Source organism: Salmo salar, unplaced genomic scaffold (assembly GCF_965601325.2).
Source record: "Salmo salar unplaced genomic scaffold, fSalSal1 ptg000221l, whole genome shotgun sequence".
NCBI lineage: Eukaryota > Metazoa > Chordata > Actinopteri > Salmoniformes > Salmonidae > Salmo > Salmo salar.
The window spans coordinates 1,038,921-1,065,196 of record NW_027675333.1 but is presented as its reverse complement, the minus strand read 5'-3'; the positions used below and the strand labels follow the sequence as shown (position 1 = coordinate 1,065,196).

The 26,276-nt window shown below is 42.5% G+C and overlaps 1 pseudogene; it reads right to left on the bottom strand.

The window, feature by feature from the left end:
* Nucleotides 1-4,417: 4,417 nt before the first annotated feature.
* Nucleotides 4,418-20,018, bottom strand: LOC123741791 (uncharacterized; annotated as a pseudogene).
* Between the last annotated feature and the right edge of the window lie 6,258 nt (nucleotides 20,019-26,276).

Here is a 26,276-nt window from a genome sequence, read left to right as displayed (position 1 = left end):
AAAGACAGAAAGGGAAAGAGGTAAGCACATAGGAGCAGGGAAGGCAGCACATGATTAATGAATCACAGTGCTACATAAATATTCTCTCAGTTCATCACAATTACATAATAGTGTCTCTCGTCGGCCCAAAGGTTCTTAAAAGCAGGTGAGGTGGTGATGATGGGACTGGGGGTTGGCATCCTCTCACATCAAAACATATCTGCAGACGAGAGACAGATGGAGAGAGAGAGCATGTTTAAACCTTGTGTTTATATTTTTTATTCTAACATTGTTAGTCATCAATCAGGAGGTGAAATAAAAAACTGACCTGGGATCATTAACTCTGTGACTACTGCATCTCTATCTGTATTTCAATGTAAAGCATCTCTTTAATAATACTTCCTGTTGACCTGACCAAGTGACCTCTCACCTCTGTTCATGCTGTGCCCTCTATGTAGCCAGTTCAGATGCAGGAGGGGTTCACCGACACAGCTGATATAACCTAGATGATTTAGGGAGAAGAGGAGAGAGGGATGAAGTGAAGGAGAGAGACTGTTATTGAGAAAATAAGGTAGTTAAAGCGACAGTGTTCAACAGGAATCTGTGTGTGGCCTCACCTGGTGTCCACACCACACTAAGTGGTTGCAGAGTACTTTATGCTGAAAAACATGAACGGACACACGAGGACAAACAATATAGTGTAGTTATAGAAATAATGAAGTGTCTTACTATTCTCCATGGTTGGCCCTCTTGCCTATTCTTTGAAGGTGGAAGGAGCCACAGTTATACACCTGAACCTGCTTACTGCACAACACAATCCATCAATCAGATTGATACATGAGTGTGTAGGTGTGGGTTATAGGGTGTCTAATTGTTCTACATTTTTTCAATATGGGTGATTTAAAAAAGCCTGTTTTGTTTTTGCACAGACATCACACCCTTACCTACACAGCACCCTCACCTGAGAAGTAGAAATCAAAGGAAAGAAATTGGGAATTGAATAACTGCAGTTGACATAGCTCAGTAAATGGAAGAATACTCTTATTGCAATGTGAATGGCTCTTAAAAGAGCCTTTGGTTGTGCATAGTGTAGTCTATGGTGTTGCCAGGGAACAGCACCCTCTTTGAAGAAGTAGGAGGTGAAGATCTCCTGCACACGGATTGCCTCTCTTGCTGCGTTGTTGGACCCCATCCTTGAAACATCCTGCAGAGCAGCAGACTCCTCCTCTGGCACACGGCGGCGAGCTGCAGATCCCCTCCTGGTCCTCGTGTCCATCCTCATGAAGTTACGCAGGACACAGGTAGCCTTCACACACCTGAATTCCTCCAGGAGGCAGTCCCAGATGACCCTGGTCACCCAACCTTGCAGTGCCCTACACGTTAACTGTAGGCAATCGTTATGAAGGAATCTCCAGTTACAAGGTCTCTGTAGGAATATGGAAGACAATGTAATTATTAGACTGTTACATCACCAGGTCATTGTGGATTACTAAAGTATAATATCCCTGATAACAAATCATGATAACATTGGATTGATAGATGCATGGGCACACATATGTACATGTGTAGCATGTGACAATAACAGGATCATATCAAGGATAGCATCACAAATGAATACATAAATACCACTTGAAGCTTGATGATGAGTTGATCATTTGAATCAGCTGTGCAGTGTGAAGGCAAAAACCAAAATGTGCCCCTCTTTGAGTCCCCAGGACTGAGAACCACTGCTCTTCATTGGGACCTCTTCATATGTAGACTGGCTTTCATAGAGCTCTTTATCTGAGGACAGAAAACCTCACAAGAAACAGACTTCATTATAGTCAAATTACACCACACTGAATATTATGTTACTATTATCTCCATCCTCACTTCTAGGGACAGGAACTACACAAAAGTACCTGCCCTATCCAGAATAGCCTCCTCTCTCACTGACAGTTGGGGCTGCTATCCTTTCACCCTCCTCCATGGCTGTTAGCTAGCTACCTACAAATGCATGTGGAGTTTGTTTTTTACAATGATAAATACATCAAGATAGCTAGCTAAAATGAAGTTAGGTAGCTGGTGATATTTAATTATATCTATACAGAATGTGATATTTAATTCTATCTAGCTATCTATCTATACAGAATGTGTAGTTGGCTAGATAGCTAGCTCATTTAGCAGCTCATTTGAGTTAGCCTGCACTGTAGCTAGTTAGCTAATAATACATCGGGTTTTTTTACATTTTCAAAATCTATTTACTTACTTACTTGAATAGGTTCTTCCAGCAATGTGGACAACTGGAAACAGGGCAGTAAAGTTTGTCACCAGAGCGTTTTAGAGGATATTACTATTGAACTATATACCCATTTAATAACCAGACCTTCATACAAACTTGCTCTGCTGAATTCTTGACGGAGTCACAATGGGCGGCCTAAGAGGCATCTAGTCCATCTGCTGACTGGACGCAGTTCAGTAAAATGTACATTTTATCTTCGGACAACAAGTTAAAGGGGTCAAATACATATTTCACTCATTAAAATGCTAATCAATTTATAACATTTTTGACATGCGTTTTTCTGGATTTTTTGTTGTTGTTATTCTGTCTCTCACTGTTCAAATAAACCTCCCATTAAAATGATAGACTGATCATTTCTTTGTCAGTGAAAGTGTAAGTGGGCAAACGTACAAAATCAGCAGGGGATCAAATACTTTTTTCCTCCACTGTATCTCAGTCTATGCTGCTCTGACATTGTTTATCCATATATTTATATATTCCTAATTCCATTCCTTTACTTAGATTTGTGTGTATTAGGTATTTGTTGTGAAATTGTTAGATATTAATTGTTAGATATTCCTGCACTGTGGGAACTAGAAGGACAAGCATTTCACTACACCTGCAATAACATCTGCTGAACACCTGTATGTGACCAACAACATTTGATTTATTACGAAGGTAATTTGTGTCAAATTTACTTTTCCCCTCATTCACCCCACCTCTTTACATTGCTTATGCATATTCAGTGGCCTGACTGCGTCCAGACTATGTCAAAGGCCCATCCTGGTAGATCTGAACCTAATGCAGCTTGGAGTGATCAGATGACAGAGGTCACATTTAGGTGCCAGGTGTAACTGAGGCTGTAGATGCTCCATATCCATTACTTTGAGTGTTGTATATAATATGACTAAATGTGTTTCTGTGTTGCAGGGACAGTCAGAAATGGAACCGCAAGGCCACAGAACATGACATAAGCAGAGCTGTGGGAGACCACCTCAAGCCCCTGGTAGAGCCGGGGGTGGTGTTTACCACTCCACCACGCCTTCAGCAGGCTGGAAAAGTGGGATTGATACAGTTTTTCATACTAAGGTGGACCAATAGTTTGTTGATTGGTCAGTCATTGGGTTAATTTGTTTTACAATATGTTCAAATCAAATCAAGCTTTATTTATACAGCACATTTCAGACATGGATGCAACACAATGGCTTCACAGGAAAAAACTATGAAAATAATCAGAAATATTTAGTACACAAATATGAGGATAAAAAACAATAATAACAACTGAAAGACTAATGAGCATTGTAAGGAAATGCCATTGATTAAAATATCAACAATATGATGCAATATCCAACCCACAATATAACTTGTTTTTTAGGAGGGGTTCTGAAAGACACTATGGGGGTGTCCACTGGAAGTTGACTAGTAACAACAACTGGGACCTAAAAGACACCCACCATGAGAACCACTAAATCTGCCCAAGAAGAGGCAAACAAAAGAAAAACCCACACCAAACTTAAAGACAGGAAGTAAACCAAAAAGGTGGAGCAACTAAAGGTGTTGACTCTCCACATGTATCAAGACAACTGGAGCACTGGGCCAGACACTCTTAAATAGAACCTGGACCAGCTCAGGTGAAACACCTTCCCACTAACGAGATGGACAAGCCAGCACAGGTGTAACACATACTGACTAACGAGGTGACACCAATCAGTGCGTCCTACGTGCTAACGAGCTAGACGTGCTAACGAGCTAGACGTGCTAACGAGCTAGACGTGCTAACGAGGTAGACGTGCTAACGAGCTAACGAGCTAGACGGGCTAACGAGCTATACGTGCTAACGAGCTAGACGTGCTAACGAGCTAGACGTACTAAAGTCCAACCTCAAAACATAAATGGAAAAACCAAAGCCTGTAACACCTTAAGACAACAAATATATCCTACATTTTTGTTGGAAAAGTTTGCTTAACACCAACAGAAAACAACTTCCATTTCACATTATAATCAACTACAATGCTTCACCTTCACCAATATAAACATGGTGTCTACAGGATGTCAACAATTAAAAACAAGAAAAAACACGTATTTCTGAATAATAATATACAATAGGATTCTTTTTTTTCTCCTTTTTCTTCTATAGAATCCTAAAACTCACTAGTTTCTAGAACACTCATCTTCCTAAATCCCACTAGCTTCTAGAACTCTCGTCTTCCTAAAACTCACTAGCTTCTAGAACACTCGTCTTCCTAAATCCCACTAGCTTCTAGAACACTCGTCTTCCTAAAACTCACTAGCTTCTAGAACACTCGTCTTCCTAAAACTCACTAGCTTCTAGAACTCTCGTCTTCCTAAAACTCACTAAATTCTAGAACTCTCCTCTTTCTAAATCCCACTAGATTCTAGAACTCTCGTCTTCCTAAAACTCACTAGCTTCTAGAACTCTCCTCTTTCTAAATCCCACTAGCTTCTAGAACTGTCGTCTTCCTAAAACTCACTAGATTCTAGAACTCTCCTCTTTCTAAATCCCACTAGCTTCTAGAACTCTCGTCTTCCTAAAACTCACTAGATTCTAGAACTCTCGTCCCCTTGGAACGAGCCCAAACAAAACTCATCTCCAATACGGAAAAACGTCCAGTCAAAATAAATAAAGATCCATAGCAACGCACTAGCTAAACGCAAAACACAAATCTTATATCCATTTGGGGGGAAATCAGGTTGAACCTGCTCCTGAAACTAACACAACAAAACAAAAAACACATGGAAATGGAGATATCTTTTACCTCACTGGTTAGATGACAACCTGCAGAAGACAGTCAGCTACATTTTGGAGTGATACATTTAAATGTAGGGGTTGCTAAACAAAGGAACGCAAAACTTATTTGTCATAACTCATCGATATCATGTTGAAATCAATTGTACGACAGGAGGGAGATGAGGTTGCACGTCCTGTTAAAACTAACAGCTCAAAAACCACACAGAATCTGGGAATAATGTGTACATCATTGGTTAGAGGACAACTTGTAGAAAACAGCTAGCTACATTTTGAAGTGTTGCATTTTGATTCAAGTGGGTCACCAACATGGTAAGTGTAACACAGCTCTTTTTTTGTCAGTACTTTTTGTTAAATCACATAAATAGTACTCTTCCATTTCAGAGCCTGGATTTTCCCCCTGAGGCTAATATCCATATCATGTTGAAATCAATAGAACAGGGGACAAACGTTTAGGGTTCTACATTGTGACATCATTAAAATACTCCTTCTACAATGTTAAAACATTCTACATTGTGACATCATTAAAATACTCCTTCTACAATGTTTAAACATTCTACATTGTGACATCATTAAAATACTCCTACTACAATGTTTAAACATTCTACATTGTGACATTAATTCATTGATATCATGAAACAACTCCTTCATGTATTTTCTGATGTTTGATCAGATGTCTTTTATCGGAGTATCTCTTGTTACATTGACCACAGCTATAAGGTTTTTCTCCCGTGTGTGTTCTTTGGTGTGATACTAGGCTGGTTAGCCAAGCAAATCTTGTCCCACATTGATCACAGCTATAAGATTTCTCTCCTGTGTGTGTTCTCTGGTGTGATGTCAGCTGGCCAGATTGACCAAAACGCTTCCCACATTGACCACAGCTATAAGGTTTCTCTCCTGTGTGTGTTCTCTGGTGTATCTTCAGTTCGCCAGATTGAACAAAACTCTTGCCACATCGAGTACAGCTATAAGGTTTCTCTCCTGTGTGTCTTCTCTGGTGCATCTTCAGTTCTCCAGATTGAACAAAACTCTTCCCACATTGAGTACAGCTAAAGGGTTTCTCTCCTGTGTGTCTTCTTTGGTGTATCGTCAGATGGTTAGATTTTTAAAAAAAACTTCCCACATCGAGTACAGCTATAGGGTTTCTCTCCTGTGTGTGTTCTCTGGTGAAGAGTCAGATTGCGCAAGCAAGTAAAACTCTTCCCACACTCATCACAGATATACGGTTTCTCTCCTGTGTGTATTCTCTGGTGTGATATCAGGCTGCTTCGATGAGTAAAACACTTCCCACATTGATCACAGCTAAAAGGTTTCTCTCCTGTGCGTGTTCTCTGGTGTAATTTCAGGCTGGTTGAATGAGTAAAACTCTTCCCACATTCATCACAGCTATATGGTTTCTCTCCTGTGTGTGTTCTCTGGTGTGTTATCAGGTTGCCTAGCTGAGTAAAACTCTTCCCACATTGATCACAGCTAAAAGATTTCTCTCCTGTGTGTATTCTCTGGTGTAATTTCAGGCTGGTTGAACGAGTAAAACTCTTCCCACATTCATCACAGCTATAAGATTTCTCTCCTGTGTGTGTTCTTTGGTGTACAATAAGATGGCTAGATGTATCAAAACTCTTCCCACATTGAGTACAGCAATAAGCTTTCTCTACTGTGTGGCTTCTCCGATGAAATTTAATGCCTGATGAGGTTAATCTCTTCCCACAGTCAGAGAGGTTAATTATCTTCCCTGTGGGTCTCTGCTGGTGTTTCTTGAGGAGTTCTGATCTGGAGAGACTCTTCTCTGCCTTGTCAGCATCATGAGGTTGTTGAGGCTCCCCAGAGGATCCACGATAGTCACGTCTCTCTCCTGTGTGAACAACAAAGTCATACAGATGGTTAAAGGCCCACAACAGCGAAAATCCACTAAGGTCCAAGGTGATGCCAATAGCGTAGCCATGATGTTGTACAACAATTGACATCTGTAATGAATGTAATGATTACTTGACATTTGTCTTAAAATGAGCAACAATAGTCATATTTTGTCTTGTTTTCACATTAGTAGTAACATCTAAGATTGGAGGCCCTTTTCTATGTTTGCTGGTGAGAAAAGATTTTTGCTCAGGGGAGTAACCTCCATTACCAGGTTGCTTATGAGTTCATTTCACACTACCTTGGATTATAATTGTCAGGCTCGCTTGAATCTCCTGCTTAATATAATGTTTGTGTCGTCATCGCAAATCAACCGCTTTGTACTTAAAAAACACTTCAACCAGTAAAATGCTCTTTGGCTTTTCCATCAGCCTGACAATGAGGGTTTGTACACTGTTTGCCAAATTGGCCCATAACTTCACCTAACAACAACATAGACCTACTGTAGGACCCATAACTTCACCTAACAATAACATAGACCTACTGTAGGACCCATAACTTCACCTAACAATAACATAGACCTACTGTAGGATCCATAACTTCACCTAACAACAACATAGACCTACTGTAGGACCCATAACTTCACCTAACAATAACATAGACCTACTGTAGGACCCATAACTTCACCTAACAATAACATAGACCTACTGTAGGACCCATAACTTCACCTAACAATAACATAGACCTACTGTAGGACCCATAACTTCACCTAACAATAACATAGACCTACTGTAGGACCCATAACTACACCTAACAACAAATATAGGAAAATAGCTCTGTGTGTTGAACAATAGCCTATCCATCAAGGAACAGTTCTCTACACATTATGAGCTAAGTATCTCCGTTTCCAAACGGACTAACGAGACCCTACAGTAAATCAAGCAGACAATAACACATTATAAACATCAATTTGTTAGGGATGTTGGATCCAACGTGGAGCACGTCATAACTGTCTTTACCAGAGTAATGAATGAAGAAGCACTTTGGTTGTTGTTGCATGTTGTGATGTTTGTAATTTGACTGTCATTCAGAAAAGTATTTCCTGGATCTTCTGATAGTTGATCATGTGACTGTAACTAAACATCTACAGTATTAAGTATTATGTGTAATTATTGAAGAACTGCGTTAATGACAGTATCCATTTGAGTGTTGTCAATAAAGCTAAGATTTAAAAAAAAAAAAAATGTATTTCACCTTTATTTAACCAGGTAGGCTAGTTGAGAACAAGTTCTCATTTACAACTGCAACCTGGCCAAGATAAAGCAAAGCAGTGCGACAAAAACAACAGAGTTACACGTTGGATAAACAAACGAACAGTCAATAACACAATAGAAAAATCTATATATAGTGTGTGCAAATGGAGTACGGAGGTAAGGCAATAAATAGGCCATAGTAGTGAAGTAATTACAATTTAACACTGGAGTGATAGATGTTCAAGTAGAAATACTGGTGTGCAAAAGAGCAAAAAAACGTAAATAAAAACATGGGGATGAGGTAGGCAGTTGGATGGGCTATTTACAGATGGGCTGTGTACAGCTGCAGCGATCGGTAAGCTGCTCAGATAGCTGATGCTTAAAGTTAGTGAGGGAGATATATGTCTCCAACTTCAGCGATTTTTGCAATTCGTTGCAGTCATTGGCAGCAGAGAACTGGAAGGAAAGGCGGCCAAAGGAGGTGTTGGCTTTGGGGATGACCAGTGAGATATACCTCCTGGAGCGCGTGCTATGGGTGGGTGTTGCTATGGTGACCAGTGAGCTGAGTGAAGTCGGCCTAGCAAAGACTTATAGATGACCTGGAGCCAGTGGGTTTGGCGACGAATATGTATACCAGGTCGATTAGAAAGGCCTGCTCGCAGAAGTGTTCTAGGGAGCATGTGACAGTGATGAGGGGTGGCCGTTTGACCGCAAACCCATAACGGATGCAGGCGATGAGGCAGTGATCGCTGAGATCCTGATTGAAAACAGCAGAGGTGTATTTGGAGGGCAAGTTGGTCAGGATAATATCTATGAGGGTACCCATGTTTACAGATTTAGGGGTTGTACCTGGTGGGTTCCTTGATAATTTGTGTGAGATTGAGGGCATCTAGCTTGAATTGTAGGACGGCCGGGGTGTTAACCTCACTAGGGTAGGGGGCACTGTTTTCACCTCCGGATGAAAAGCGTGCCAAAGTAAACTTGGTAGATTTGGATAGAAAACACTCTAAAGTTTCCAAAACTGTTAAAATAATGTCTGTGAGTATAACAGAACTGATATGACAGGCAAAAACCTGAGAAAAATACATCCAGGAAGTGGGATTTGTTGTTGTTGTAGTTTTCCATTGACTGCCTATACAGATTCCATTGACTTAGGCCTCAAATTGCACTTCCTATGGCTTCCACTAGATGTCAACAGTCTTTAGAAATAGTTTCAGGCTTGTATTCTGAAAAATGAGAGTGTAAGACCACTCTGAATGAGTGGACCATTCAGTATCTCAGAGATTTTTCATGCGCGAGACCGAGAGCGCACCTTTCTTGTTTACCTTTTATATTGACGACGTTATTGTCCGGTTGAAATGTTATATATTATTTAGGCTAAAAACCTGAAGATTGATTATAAACATCGTTTGACATGTTTCTACGAACTTTACTGATACTTTTAGGATTTTTCGTCTGGCTGTAGTGACTGCCTTTGAGCCTGTGGATTACTGAACAAAACGCATGAACAAAACGGAGGTTTTTGGATATAAAGAGAGACTTTATCGAACAAAACAAACATTTATTGAGTAAATGGGAGTCTTGTGAGTTGCAACGATATGAAGATCATCAAAAGTAAGTGATTCATTTTATCGCTATTTCTGACTTGTGTAACTCCTCTACTTGGCTGGTAACTGTTTGTAATGATTTGTCTGCTGGGCGCTGTTCTCAGATAATCGCATGGTATGCTTTCACGGTAAAGCCTTTTTGAAATCTGACACCGTGGTTTGATTAACAAGAAGTTAATCTTTAAACCGATGTATAACACTTGAATGTTTTATGAATTCTTATAATGAGTATTTCTGTTTTTGAATTTGGCGCTCTGCAATTTCACTGGATGTTGGCCATGTGGGACGGTAGCGTCCCACACCCCCTAGAGAGGTTAAGCATATCCCAGTTTAGGTCACCTAACAGAACAAACTCTGAAGATAGATGGGAGCCAATCAATTCACATATGGTGTCCAGGGCACAGCTGGGAGCTGAGGGGGGTGGGGAGCTGTTGGCCGGGGTTGGGGTAGCCAGGAGGAAAGCATGGCCAGCCGTAGAGAAATGCTTATTGAAATTCTCGATTATCGTGGATTTATCGGTGGTGACAGTGTTTCCTAGCCTCAGTGCAGTGGGCAGCTGGGATGAGGTGCTCTTATTCTCCATGGACTTTACAGTGTCCCAAAACTTTTTGGAGTTAAAGCTACAGGATGCAAATTTCTGTTTGAAAAAGCTAGCTTTTGCTTTCCTAACTGACTGTGTATTGGTTCCCGACTTCTCTGAAAAGTTGCATATCGCGGGGACTATTCGATGCTAGTGCAGTACGCAACAGGATGTTTTTGTGCTGGTCGAGGGCAGTCAGGTCTGGAGTGAACCAAGGGCTATATCTGTTCTTAGTTTTACCATTTTTGAAAGGGCCGTGCTTATTTAAGGTGGTGAGGAAATTACTTTTAAAGAACAACCAGGTATCCCAGTTTAGGTCACCTAACAGAATGAACTCTAAAGATAGATGGGGGGAAATCAATTCACATATGGTGTCCAGGGCACAGCTGGGAGCTGAGGGGGGTCTGTAACAGGCGGCAACAGTGAGAGACTTATTTCTGGAGAGAATAATTTTTTTAATTAGAAGCTCGAACTGTTTGGGCTTAGACCTGGAAAGTATGATAGAACTTTGCAGGCCATCTCTGCAGTAGATTGCAACTCCTCCCCCTTTGGCAGTTCTATCTTGACGGAAAATGTTGTAGTTGGGGATGGAAATTTCAGAATTTTTGGTGGCCTTCCAAAGCCAGGATTCAGACACGGCAAGGACATCAAGGTTGGCGGAGTGTGCTAAAGCAGTGAGTAAAACAAACTTAGGGAGGAGGCTTCTGATGTTAACATGCATGAAAACAAGGCTTCTACGGTTACAGAAGTCAACAAATGAGAGCGCCTGGGGACACACAGGGCCTGGGTTAACCTCTACATCACCCGAGGAACAGAGGAGTAGGATGAGGGTACGGCTAAAGGCTATCTGAACTGGTCGTCTAATGCGTTGTGAACAGAGAATAAAAGGAGCAGAATTCTGGGTGTGGTAGGATAGATTCAAGGCATAATGTACAGACAGGGGTATGGTAGGGTGCGGGTACAGTGGAGGTAAACCTAGGCGTTGAGTGCTGATAAGAGAGGTTGCATCTCTGGAGGCACCAGTTATGCTAGGTGAGGTCACCGCATGTGTGGGAGGTCGGACAAAAGAGCTCTCTGAGGCATGTTGAGTGGGACTAGGGGCTCCGCAGTAAAATAAAACAATGATAACTACCCTAAACAACAGTATGCAAGGCATATTGACATTAGAGAGACAAAGCGAGGCATAAAGCAATCACAGGTGTTGATTGGGATAGCTAGCTAAGACAACAACGGGTAAGACAACAGTTAATCATCTAAGACAACAACAACAGGTAAAGTGTCGATGAATGGGCAGAGAGGGTCAGTTAACTACACACAGGGCCTGAGTTCGAGGCTGGGGCCGACAGATAAACAAAACAGAGTACCGTGATTAATGAACAGTCCAGCAGGGATCAGCTATGTAGCCAAGTGATCATAGGGTCCAGTGAACAGCAATATATGAACCAGGGAAGCCGTTAGGTAGTCGTTACTATGCTAGCCGGGAGACGCGCCTGGCTTGAGGCTAACTGGTGCTAGCTTTGGGACAAGGGCGTCACCGACGTCTGGCAAAGGCCAGTTGAGGGCACATCGGACGGAATTACGTTGGCAGACCAGTCGTGATGGATCGTTGGGGCTCCATGTCAACATATAGCCACTCCGGTGCAAAGGTCCAGAGCTTACAGCAGGAATCCGGTGATGTAGTGGCTTCTAGTCGTCTTAGTGAAGAGTCCGGGAGGCGTCAGCTGTGTAGCTGAGTGATCCTAGGGTCCACTGAGCAGGCCGGGAGATGGGCCTGGCTCAAGGCTAGCTTGAGGCTAGGTCACTCGGTAGCAGCTAGCTAGCTGCGATTATCCGGTGTAATGGTCCAGAGCTTACGGCAGGAATACGGTGATGTAGTGGAGAAAAACAGTTCGATATGCTCAGGGTTGATATCGCGCTGTGCAGACTGGCAGGTATTATCCAGGCTAAAAGCGGCTGGTATCTGAGCTAAAAAGGTAAAGACATCTAGCAGTGGTTAACAATGACTAAATAGCTGCCAGCTAATTAGCTGGTTAGCTGCTGATGGAGGTTCTAGCTATAAGGCCTAAAAAATAGCAGATCCGTATTATAATGGGTGAGGCGGGTTGCCGGAAGGTGTATTTAATTTAAAAATGGAAAAAAAAGATTGAAATATATTGCAATATATTTTAAAAAAGACGAAAAAAACATAACATTTACAACACGCCATTGGATTACAAGATGAATCTCAGTTAAAAACCATTGGATTTAGCAAACTCTGAAATTATTCAGTATTTCTGTGCCCACGAAAACTGTTTTCCCAGCATAACATAAGGAGCCACTAAATGATACGTAATTCGAGTGCATTTCAGAATTTAAAAAAAACTGTCCGACAGCAAGATCCAGTATTTAAGTTGAAGTTCATCATATGACAAGCGTAACGTTATGACTATTACTACTGTTCCCTTTCATTCGGTCAACTTCGGTACAACATACTATAGACAATCAATTCCCATGCCGACCCAAACGGACACTAAATGAAACGGCCCCTGGCAGACCACCCAGATCCGACCTCGCAATTTATTAATTGTCTTTGCTTGAAACACTCCTGTCAATGTTGAGTAAGGACGCACACCTAATTACGCATATAGAAGTAGGACTAGTCTACCTGGCCTGTGTGCAAATGTAGGCCTATAAATGTGCCCATTTGGGGATGTCTGATAGTATTTCTGATTGTCTTAATGCACCACCACTAATGAGTTGTGGAGCTTCTCAAAGTAATTTTTCCTTCACCTCAAACAGCAAGTAAACAAAGTCTAATCAAAATCAATTGCGTACGACAATAGTTCCTCTAAGTATTTTCGTAAAATATTTCCACTCGGCATGAAAGGGAAAAATGTTATGCTCTGATCCAGTGGAAATGTCATAAAATACCTGATTACTTCTTTTCCTTTGCACAAATAGCCGACAGCTGTGTCTGTCCTGAACTCACTGGCGCCGGGAAACTGAGGGCCGAGAATATTTTATACAATGTTGCAAGCTTGCTATCACAAGTTTCGGAGGACCCAATTGATAGTTGATACAATGTTTCAAGTTTATTTTTACATAGTTGGCAATGGCAATAAAAGTTACTTTTAGATTTGTATAATTTTCATTTAGATTTAGATAGAATGTAGATTAATCACAGACAATGATTTTGAGATACTATTATGAATTAAATTAAACTGTTCCAGTAAAATATGCATATGAAAATCATAACTGGCACGCAGATCGGTAGAAATGGTAAGATACATTGTCACTCTAAATGGAAAAGTTTTACGACCTCTGGTGTAGTCAATTACTGAAAAAAACTTCAGGAACAAAACGGCAGAATTTACGAAGTCCAGCAGCAGCGGGGGGAGGAGGAGGGAAGAGTTTTTCTTGGTTAAATTGGTGACTGGCTCCCTCGAGTAACTTGTGTATCTGTAATTATTTAATCAAACAGCATGCTTACAGCATCAGACAAGTTACGTACATATAGTTGATTTTATAAAAACACATGGGGCGATTTGTAGAAAGAACAGATGACTCTTGGTTGACCAAGATGTATTTTAGTTGGGGACAGCACTAGAACATGATTTTGGGGCTCCCGAGTGGCACAGCGGTCTAAGACACTGCATCTCAGTGCTTGAGGCGTCACTACAGGCTGTATCACAACCGGCCGTGATTGGGAGTCCCATAGGGTGGTGCACAATTGGCCCAGCGTTGTCCGGGGTAGGCCATCATTGGAAATAAGAATTTGTTCTTAACTGACTTGCCCAGTTAACTTGTTGGGGATAGGGGGCAGTATTTTCACGGCCGGATAAAAAACGTACCCGATTTAAACTGGTTACTACTCTTACCCACAAACAAGAATATGCAGATAATTAGTAGATTTGGATAGAAAACAGTGAAGTTTCTAAAACTGTTTGAATGGTGTCTGTGAGTATAACAGAACTCATATGGCAGTCAAAACCCTGAGACAAACCCTAACAGGAAGTGGAAATCTGATTTGTGGAATCACTTTCAACCCTTTGCCTATGAAACACACCGTGAGTTAGGATTCATTTAGCACTTCCTAAGGCTTCCACTAGATGTCAACAGTCTTTACAAAGTGGTTTGAGTCTTCTCCGGTAAAAACTGACCGAACGAGAGGCCTGGAAAGTTTGTCATAGAGGGAGGGCCATTACTACTATGATGCGCGTGCCCGTGGGTACTCTCTCGCTCCGAAACGTTTAGTAAGACAATGCAATCGTCCGCCTTGAATATTTTTGAAGTTCTGATTGAAAAAGGCCCTAAAGATTTATGTTATACAACGTTTGACATGTTTGAACGAACGTAAATACATTTTTTTTTGCACATTCGTGAGGACAAGTCCCGCGCGCTTCGTAAATTATGAGTAGCCTTCGGAACGCGCTAACAAGAAGGAGCTATTGGGACATAAATTAACAACTTTTTCGAACAAAACTACATTTGTTGTGGACCTGGGATTCCTGGAAGTGCCTTCTGATGAAGATAATCAAAGGTAAGTGAATATTTACAATAGTATATTTGATTTTAGATGAGTCCAAGATGGCGCTAACCTGTATCGCCTAGCCTATTTTTCTGAGCATAGCACCTCGTTTATTGCAAAGTGTGATTTCCCAGTAAAGTTATTTTTAAATCTGGCAATGCGGTTGCATTCACGAGATGTTAATCTATAATTCTTTGAATGACAATATTATATTTGATTCACCGGAAGCATTTGAGGGAAAATATTTTAAGAACGTCACGCGCCGATGTAAAATGCTGTTTTTATATATAAATATGAACTTTATCGAACAAAAAATGCATATATTGTGTAACATGATGTCCTAGGAGTGTCATCTGATGAAGATTGTCAAAGGTTAGCGCTGCATTTAGCTGTGTTTTGGGGTATTTGTGATGCATGCTAGTTGCTTTGAAAATGGCAGTGTGATTATTTTTGGCAGGGTACTCTCCTAACATAATCTGTTTTGCTTTTGCTGTAAAGCCTTTTTGAAATTGGACAACGTGGTTCGATTCAGGAGAGGTGTATCTATAAAATGGTGTAAAATAGTCATATATTTGAGAAATTGAAGTGATAGCATTTATGAGGTATTTGTATTTTGCGCGACATGATTCCACTGGCTGTTGACTAGGGTGGGACGCAAATGTCCCACGTTGCCTAGACAGGTTAAATAAAGGTAACATTTAAATAAGTGTTTTTTGACAAACCGTCTTTCACAAATCCGTCAAGGCACCAACTTTGAGAAGGGTTTAAAACAAAGGTTTCAAACCAATTCATGAATGTTATTGAATCTAGGTATGTTTCGCCTTTAATGTAATGGCATGAAAAAATTGTCTGAATATTATACAATGACTTATCAACAGCTGTAATAATTTGACCCCCACAGGAAATCTACACTGGTAATTCTAGAATATACTATATAGTCTAGAAACCTGGTTAAACTATCATTATGACATCATGGATGAATTCTAGAATATACTATAAAGCCTAGAAACCTGGTTAAACTATCATTATGACATCATGAACAGCCAGTCTTTGTATTCATAGTGTAGTGAATTCAGGGGATAGCCTGAAGGTTGCTACAATAGCTTTCTCTTTCAATTTGAGAGTGATTACATTTCTCCTTCCCCCATCCCTCAGCTGTTTACCAAACCAAGTCTCTAGGCAGCCATTTTGTTGCTGTTTAAAAAAACTCACACAGCAATCACTCAACCAATCTGCGGTTCAAACACTGTTTTGGTAATAAGATGATGGGTTTGGAGAAATGTAACTACTTTCAAATGCATAGACAGACCTATGGATACAAGGACTGACCATCCATGATATCAACATTACAGTTTTAACCATGTTGAGGCTGTACAGTGTTGATTTACATTGTTTCTAGATGTTGGAGTAAAAAAAAGCTTATTTGGGGATCTGATGGGGTAAACTAAGCTCATGAGGCATGTGTTATATTCTTCAAGAATCAATGGCTATATATAAATAATTTAAAAGTCCAAATATGGATGTAGAAATTTTATATTTCCCCTTTAACACCAAACATCAGTTCAACAACTGCAGAGTTTGTGCCTCTGTTAAGACAGTACTTACTAGTGTTAATCGGGGAACGGTTTCTCAAAACCATCTTATGGCTAAGTTCACCGTTAGAACCATTGGACGCCTTAAGTTGCGTTTGGGAAACCGGGCCCAGATGTCCAGTTTCCTCCTCTATCGATGTAACAGTCATCTCCCCCTCTTCCTCTTTCACTCCATAAACTGCATCCTCCTCTTCTTTTACTGTAACATCCTCCTCCTCTTTCACTCTGAACGCGTCTTTTTCTTCTTTCACAGTAACGGCCTCACCCTCTACTTCTTGTTTTACTGTGATGTCCTCTTCTTTAGCAGGAGAGTAGCTCAGTGAACGCATGGTCGGAGAAGTTAGCTAGGCTAATGCTAACTTAACCAGCCTGCTAGTGTGGTGGAAAATTGTCTTAAGAATAACACTTCTTACAAGAACTTGTAAATTTAATATAGACTTTAATACAGAGTAGTAAAGCCGAGCCGGTCCGCGGAACAACGACTCCCTTCCTTAGGCCCCGGCTCTGCTTTTATGCATATACAATACATAGGTCCACCCTTTATGTAAATGAAGTAAAACCATGCGTTTTGCCACCATTTTCTTTCAACCCAATGGATAACGCCCTCATCTGCTTTTAGCTCTAACATAGTAGTGGCTGGATAACGCCCTCATCTGCTTTTAGCTCTAACATTTTGGTGGCTAGATTCTCCTCATATGGATATGAAAATAAGGCATGCTTTGCATGCTTACGCTTGGCATATATTTAGTCATGGCCATACATTCAGCTTGCCTGGCCGTTGCGTGGTTCCTACTTGGGGATGTATGGCCACCTGTTATCTCCACTCAGGGCCAGCTGCCAGTCTCCTCTTTCGCTAGCTAATGTATTTATATTTCTTTCCCTCAGCAGTCTCCCACATAAATCCCTCCTCTGGGACTAATTAGACCCACATCAAACCTGATTAAACTAGAGACAATAAGGATGGAAGCAAAATAATAGATACATAGAATAGTAAGTGTGTTGAACGAAATGTGAACAGATAAAACATAATCATATACTGGACCAAACATCTCCAATCCAATAACATGGGTAGGAGTAAAAGATCCAGTCAGGCTTAAAATAGTAAATGAGGATACACATAACAAATTAGTATACTATGAAGAAGCATGAGCACGTAGTACATAGCCTTGCCTGAGGTTATCTCAGTTATGTAGAGTATAGAATATAACAAGAATTTAAAAGAATAATAAACATAATAGACCTAATTAAAGTTAATATTCTTACTATGAATCTGAACAAGGCCTGAGTGAGCAAAAATAAAAGTTACAGACAACATTCCAAATTGAGACACGATTCTCCCTCGCGGACCCCTTTCTAACAGAAATTAAGCATACATCACTCATTACTGCTAGAAGATTAAGGGCATGGTCCGTAGACACTTGTAACCGGAATACCTTCTGTTACCTAGCGTGTAATAAATGATCCTCATTTTAGGAAGGCAAAACTAGCTTAAATTTAAAAGAAAATGCATACATTTATATATGTATGAAAACCATAAAACAAACATAAAATACGACATACACTTAAGGTTTGTTCAAAGTCATACCAGAATTTACATCATAGGGGCACATTCCTTATTTCCACATATAGGGCAATCCTCTCTTTGACACATTGCACAGAATAAGGGTTCAGGATGATGGTAATGTCCATCATTGTCCTCTTGGGAGCACCACTTGCAACGCCTGGGTTGCAGACATTTTTTGTGTACATGGACAAGCATTATTTCATCCGAATCGGGGTCTTTGGCATACACAGGAAACCCACCAGGACGCCAATCATGGCACTCATAACCTCCCCCAAGAATTACCCCATGACGACAGTTAGGATTACCAAAAGGGCAATCAAGGGGTCCTCCAACAGCATTGCAAGGTTTTCCATACTTGTCCGTATAATGTCCAGGGTTACCAGGGACAGGATTGATTATGAGAGGTGGATCCAGTATATGTTCCTTAAACTTCTTTCTTGACCCCCTCTTATGTCTAGGGTCTGCTCCATGTACTGCCATCTGTTTTTAACAGTGGTTTTGACCACAAGTGATTTAACCAAAGGCACCACACAGCAAAATACAATGCCCAATGCTACTAGACCTCCACCCATCATAATGGCCAGCCTAGTAAACATAGCACCCCATTTTCCCAAAGCCAGGTCCAACCAATCCCAGGCATGAGAATCAAACCCCGCATTCGCCTTTACTTCTGCTCTTAACCCTTTAAGTTTATTCATAGCTAGGGAAAATGTTCCATTAGGTGCAGTGTTGTTGGGAATAAAAGTACAACAAGCATCTCCATACATTACACAAACTCCCCCCTTTTCTGCCAATAGCCAGTTGAGAGCTTCCCTATTCTGCCATGTAATCTGGCTTGTGGCCTTTACTTGTTCTCCTAAGGCTGTCAAGGCAGAGTCAGTATAATTAATACATCTTTGTTGGTTATAGTATATATAATTAATCCACTCTAAGTTCTTATTGGGTGTTACCCACAAAAATATAGATTCAAATCCAGATTTAATCTCATCTCTGGCCTTAAACTCGTTGGGCACACCTCTGGGTTGTCCAATTGAATCAAGGTACACTCTAGGATCTGGTTCGTACTCCCTCCTAGTTCTTGTTTTAACATGCTCCTCCTGTGGTGTTTTGATGATGGTAACCTGTTGGACTGCTCTGACTAAAGCACACAATCCAATCCATTCTTCAGGAAGAACATTCAGAAGTTTGTTTTTCCCACACATCCAAAAGCTATCAGCAATACCTCTATCTTGGGTTTTTAACATAGTAAGAGACGGTGCAACCTGAGTGATGTGGCCACACGAACCCCTCCTATTGGTAGTTAATCCTTTCTCATCAAATTTGCGAATCCCCGCAATCTCTAACACCCAGATAGTGTCACATTTAACAGTTGTGTTTCCTACGTTAATCCGACCAATACCATAGTTATAGAAACATTCATATTTTCCCTTAAACACAGTACTTTTTTCTATCTGAGGTCTAGTTAAATCAGTTTTAATGTTGTATGCAGCACATTCCTTATTAGCCAGTACAGTCTCATTTAACATAGTTTTACCCCTAGTACTACCCAAGGCCATTCTGCATTCAATGTCACAAAGGAATATGGTACTTTCCCGGTTTACAATTAGCATTTTTCCAATTAGCACAACTGTCAAATGATGCAGGTTCAGGTACTATTAACACTTCAGACAAGGGTGATTTGCTGCACAAGATACAATCGTCCATTCTATGTCTGTCCGCCGTATACCTAGCCCATTTATACCAATCATTCTTTACCGCTTCTTCCAATGTTTTGTCCTTGAGCGGTTCTGGTTCTAACATATTTGCTGTTTCATCCGCGTCGTTCTCTTGAGGTGGACTGTTGGGTTTTGTCAACAAGTTCCAAATGTCAGTAAAGAACCCTGCTGTTTCTGATGCTTTTGGTTTTGTTGTAGGTATAGTGGATTTTTCACCCAGAGTAGTAGTTGGTACTCTGGTGGTGACCACTGTGGTGTGTACAGCAGCTGCCACAGTCGTCGTGGTTCTAGTCGTTGTAAGCACCTCTAGATTGGGTGCCGGTGTGAATTCGATTTTCATGGTGGTTGAACTGCTCCCTTCAGTCAGTCCTGTACGTGCCAGTTCAACTATAAATTCTTCTCCTTCAACGGGTTCAATGTTATTTATGCTGAGCACCCATTCATTTTCTTCTTTGGTTATTGTTAAGTCACATCCTTTCGGATCCCAAATCACTTCTCCCTTCGTCTGATGATGAGTCCATCCACAGTACGCGACATCAGGTAGGGGTTTTACCCTGTATATCGTGACCGATCTTTGTTCTCCTGTTTCCGTTATGATCTGAGGTGGGACTGGAATGCTAACCTTGTTTGTCCTACCCGGTTGTTCGGCAGGTTCCTCTCTTTTTTTCCTATTCAATTGTTCATCAAGGGGACCTGTTGAGTGTCGAGAAGTCAATTGTGGGAAAAGTCCCTTGCCCTTCGAACGTCTCCCTCTTTTCTCCATTGGGAAGTTTCTCCTCCTGCTGTTTGAGTAGTTTCTCCTTCGGCAGCTCCTGTTGGGCTCGTCTCTCCTTCAGTAGCTTCTGTTGGGATATTTCCTTCTTCAGTGGCTCCTGTAGGGGTATTTCCTTCTTTAGCTTGTGGATCTCCCTCCTCTGACCCACCTGGCTCCCCATCTGGGTAGTCATTAATTCCAGGGAAGAATTGTTCCCATTCTCTGGGGTGTACTTCTGGGTCCCATTGTATTGGGCTTTCGCCATAGATATCTACCACAGCAGGCATATCACCAGGAGTATCAGGCATATCGTTTCCCCCCCCTTGGAGTCTCTGGTCCCACAGGTTTGAATATTGTTTGTTGGCAGGTTTCTTCTCCCGCCCTGTTTCTTCGTTTACTTCTTCTGAGAGCAGTTGGTGGTGTATCAGTTGTTTCTTGGCTTCCACTTGGCCTGTTAGCTTCCTGGCTTCCTTTTGGAGCCACAATTTCTTCCGCTGCTTCTTCTCCTGTCGCGCCCCCGTTTGGTGTATCAGCATCCTCTTTTCTATCCGGTTGTTTCTTCCTTTCTGTTGGGACTCTGGTGCAGTGGTTGAGATGATACCACGTCTTGCTTCCTTTCACCTGGACGGCTGTTGATGTTGCTTCGGCCACCTCGTAGGGTCCTTCTCTCCTTGGTTGATCCCACTTTCTCCGGAACACCCGAATGTAGACCAGGTCCCCTGGTATCACCTGGCGTGGCCCCTCTGGTCTCTACTCCGGTTCCTTCTTTTTCTCCTGTGAATATATAACTTCATGTATCTTGGTTAGGTGCTTTACATATGATTTTAGTTCTGTTTCTAGTATGTCTAAAGAGGGACCTTTGTACAGTCCCCCTAGTGATGGCACAGGCATGGGTCGACCCGTTAGAATTTCATGCGGTGACAAGTGCGTGTTTCTGTTAGTTTCCATGCGACTGCTCATTAGTGCAAGCGGCAAAGCATCTACCCAGTTAAGCCCTGTGGATAGGCAAATCTTTAATGCAAGGCTGCCAATCCCTGATAACAGGGTGGGTAGCCTTGGGCTACTGGATCTAATTTAGTACTGTAGCACGCAATAGGCTGTTTCTTCCTACCACTACATGTTTCCTGCATGAGAATAGCAGCCGCACAGTTGTCACACCTATTTGCTACGTATAACAAAAATGGTTTAGTGTAGTCGGGGGCCGCTAGGGCCGGTGCTGTCTGCATCTCTTTTTTAAGTGTTTCAAACGCAACTACAGCATCCGCGTTCCACTCCAGCGGTGCTCTTAGATTAAGCTGTCCTGCTTCCTTCATTATTTCTCTCAGAGGAGCTGTCTTGACTACATACTCCTTTGTCCAGTCAGGTTAAGTCCTGTCATTCCTAAAAAGGTCATCATTTGCGCTACCGTTTGTGGTAATGGTGCTTTGCTAATTCCCTCTAGCTGTCCTGGAGCTATGGCTTTGGTTCCATGGGCTATTGTTCTGCCTAAGTACTCAACCTGGGGTTGACAGTACTGTCATTTTGTTTTAGAGACCTTGTGTCCTCCGTCTGCAGTACTTTTAGTGAGTCTGAGTGGCACTGTTCTACTGTGGAGGCACAGATTAACAGGTCATCTACATATTGGGTCAGAGTGCCGTCAAGCATTAATTCTTCTAGATCTGCTCTCAATATTTGATTGAACAAGTGCGGGCTATTTTTAAATCCTTGGGGGAGACGAGAGTAAGACAGAGTTTTTCCTCTGTACCTAAATGCAAACAAGTACCTACATTCCTCCGCCAGGGGGACACTAAAAAATGCTCCACATAGATCAATCACGGTGAAGTATTTGGCATCTGGGGGAACGTTAGTCAACAGCGTGTGAGGATTGGGAACTTCCGCTGGACAATCTTGTGCTATATCATTAATAGCCCTTAAGTCATGTACCAATCTCCATTTTTTACCATCGCCTTTAAGCACAGGTAGCAAAGGTGTATTGCAAACACTTGGCATCTCAATCAATACTCCTGTCTTGATCAATCCTTCAATTGTTGAATTTATTCCTTCTTCAGCTTCAGGCTTCATAGGATACTGGGCTTTCCAGGGAAGTTTGGCGTCTGGTTTTACTTTTATGTTGATCGGACTTGCTGATTTGACAAGCCCCACGTCGGTGTCATGTTGTGACCATACTTCTGATGGTATGTTTTTTTTCCATTTCTTCTCTAAGCTCACTAAGTAGCCCTATCCCTTCACCTAACACTACTTGTTGGCCTGCACTGACCTCTATCTCCCTAGAATCGCCAATCATCATTGTAGTGGTTACTATCTTGATAAATGCTTTATCTTCGGAATGGAAGATCAATGGATTGTCTGTTTTGTCCCATATTGTCTTTTTAGCTTTCCTCATCATGGGTCCTAGATCTTTTGATGTGAAACCTTGATTCACCAGCAATGTGATGTGAGGGATAGAGTCAGAAACATTGAACCATTTTTTGTACAAATTCAGATCCATCTTCGTCCATCACATCCATGGCTGCTCCCTGTTCTCCAATGATTATATATTGGGACATAATTGGTGCTTTCCTACCATTTGCCCCCATAACCCAGAGCTGTTCTAATAATGGGTCCTGATGAGGGTCAAATTGCATTGTGCAGTGATATTCAGATTTTGCTCTAACGGCTTTAGGTATTTGGGCCTGAATAAATTTACCCCATCTCCTCGCTGTTCTGTCTACATCTGTCTCAATTCCTCCTAACCAATATACGTTGGCCATGACTCCTGTGCTTACCACTGGTAATTGTAGTCCTATTTTTTCTATTATCACCCCGTCGGGGGGGAACATTTAATTTGTATACCCATTTTGCATAGGGCATCTCTTCCTAAAAGATTAACTGGTGTTTGATCTGATACCAGTATTGGGATTGTGGCTGGTTTACCATTGGCAGTAAGATGAACTGGAGCGGTCATTGGAATTAGCTGCGTATTTCCCGAGAATCCTATTGTTTTGGCATATTTACCAGACATGGGGAGATGAGAGGCATAATTTGAACTCACACATGTGTAAGTGGCTCCAGTATATATCATCATGGGTATGTCTTTATTCTCTATTTGAACCTGCAACACAGGTTCTTGGTCAGCTCTTGTGGTTAGAATTGGGAACTGACCCTCCCCTTTAGGATTCTCTGGGCACCCCTAGTACGTCTGATTGGGTCCTGACCATGGGTTCACAGGGCCCGGGGGTGTGTTTTGGCTGCCCTGCCATCCCCCAGTAGGGCCCCAGCCATTCTGGTTTCCACCAGCAGGTGGCCGCCAGCCACCGGAGCTGTTGTTTGTTGGTGGACGCCTATTGTAGGTGTTATCTCCAGTCCGATCCTGCCACGGGTTTGCGGGACATTCACGTCTGGTGTGTCCTCGTTGGTAGCAACCCCAACACACACCAGGCGGCCCCCGCGGGGTCCTGGGCCCTCTCCCTTGATCCACCTGTATGTTTTTCTGTTGTATATTCCCACCATTCCAATTCGGGGGCTGTGTGTACACATTTGCTACTGGCAATGGGGCAGGCACTTGGGTCCGGCCGGGGGTTGACAGTTGCGGCCCTCCTGGGGAAACAGCAGCCATTGTTCCAATCTCGGGCAAAGGAGTGGTTACTGAGGCCTGGACTTTCTTCTTTCCCTTGGTCAGTTCATCCAGCTGCAACTGGGCCAACCTTCTCTGGATTTCCTTTCCTTGTTCAGCTTGTTTCTGCTCTTCCTTTCTATGTTTCTCCACAGCGTGAATTACATAGTCACAGAAATTCTTTGTAAGGTTTTGAAGTAAGTCCCACTACGTCCTCCAGTTGGTTCCTTACTGGCTGGGGCATAGCTTCCACCACTGAGGTCCGGAATATTGTTGTCATCAGTTCATTTTCCTCCGGGTCCTGCTCTGTTTCCATTCTCCATCTTTTCAATTGTCCATGCAGGTATGCAGCCGGGTTTTCTGTATCTCCAATGGCCTCTCCCCTTAGTGCCTTGGGGTCCACTTTTGTTGGGTATGCTGCCCTTAGGGCCCTCCAGACGGCAGGCCTATACCTGTCAAACATCAGTCCATCCCTTGACACTTCCCACTCTGTGCCGTTGATTCCTCCCTCCTGCATGATTTCTCCCATTCTCTGCACGTTCGTTACCCTTGCCAACAATGCCCTTATGTCGCCTACCGCCAGCAATTTCCCCATTGTAAATTCTTCAAAGGTCCTGATCCACTTTCCAGCTCCCTCATGGAGGTCCGGCAACCGGGCAACCAACCCTTCCAGGTCCTGCGTAGCCCATGGTATGTAGTGTCCTTGATTTCCTTTAATCAGGATTGGACTTTGTTTATTCGGGACTATAGTGTCCTGCTTTCTTCTTTGCCCCTTCTCTGAGTACTCTGCGATCTGTTTCTGTGGGCTCATATCTCAGGCTCTCCTGTAGGTTGCGAGCTATCGCCTCATCTTGTCTTTCTTGCTCTTGTACATATTCTTCCTGTGCTCGTTCATACTCCTCTTGTATCTGTTGTGTTAATAGTTTACTTCTTCTTTCTAGTTGATTTATACCAAGTCTACCACTTTCTTCCTCTTCTTCAGATTCTTCACCAAGACTGTCCCCTATTTGGGATTCCTCTGGTGTTTAAAAGGGCTTCCTTGGTTGCTCTTTCTTCTGGTCCTTTTCTTTTCTTCCTTCTTTTGTGTTTCAATGTTTCCTTTTTCCCTATTTCTGTTTCCATTGCTTTTAGGGCTTCCATCAATCCACCATAGCAATTGAAACCTTCTTCTTCAATTCTTGTGTGTCTCTTTGTTTTTGTTGGGCCTCTTCCTGTTGAGTGAGAGGGTGCGCATACTGCTCCAGGTGTGCAGGCCCCCTCTTCCTCCGTTACTTCTACCGTTCCTCTTATTTCCATGTGTCCGGTTATCATGGGAATCTGTCCATGGGAGTAAGGTGGGGGTTCGTTCTCCCTCTTCCTCATGGGAATCTGTCCATGGGAGTAAGGTGGGGGTTCGTTCTCCCTCTTCCTCATGGGAATCTGTCCATGGGAGTAAGGTGGGGGTTCTCCCTTTTCCTCATGGGAATCTGTCCATGGGAGTAAGGTGGGGGTTCGTTCTCCCTTTTCCTCATGGGAATCTGTCCATGGGAGTAAGGTGGGGGTTCGTTCTCCCTCTTCCTCATGGGAATCTGTCCATGGGAGTAAGGTGGGGGTTCGTTCTCCCTTTTCCTCATGGGAATCTGTCCATGGGAGTAAGGTGGGGGTTCGTTCTCCCTCTTCCTCATGGGAATCTGTCCATGGGAGTAAGGTGGGGGTTCGTTCTCCCTTTTCCTCATGGGAATCTGTCCATGGGAGTAAGGTGGGGGTTCGTTCTCCCTCTTCCTCATGGGAATCTGTCCATGGGAGCAAGGTGGGGGTTCGTTCTCCCTTTTCCTCATGGGAATCTGTCCATGGGAGCAAGGTGGGGGTTCGTTCTCCCTTTTCCTCATGGGAATCTGTCCATGGGAGTAAGGTGGGGGTTCGTTCTCCCTCTTCCTCATGGGAATCTGTCCATGGGAGTAAGGTGGGGGTTCGTTCTCCCTTTTCCTCATGGGAATCTGTCCATGGGAGTAAGGTGGGGGTTCGTTCTCCCTTTTCCTCATGGGAATCTGTCCATGGGAGTAAGGTGGGGGTTCGTTCTCCCTCTTCCTCATGGGAATCTGTCCATGGGAGTAAGGTGGGGGTTCGTTCTCCCTCTTCCTCAGGGGAATCTGTCCATGGGAGCAAGGTGGGGGTTCGTTCTCCCTTTTCCTCATGGGAATCTGTCCATGGGAGTAAGGTGGGGGTTCGTTCTCCCTCTTCCTCATGGGAATCTGTCCATGGGAGTAAGGTGG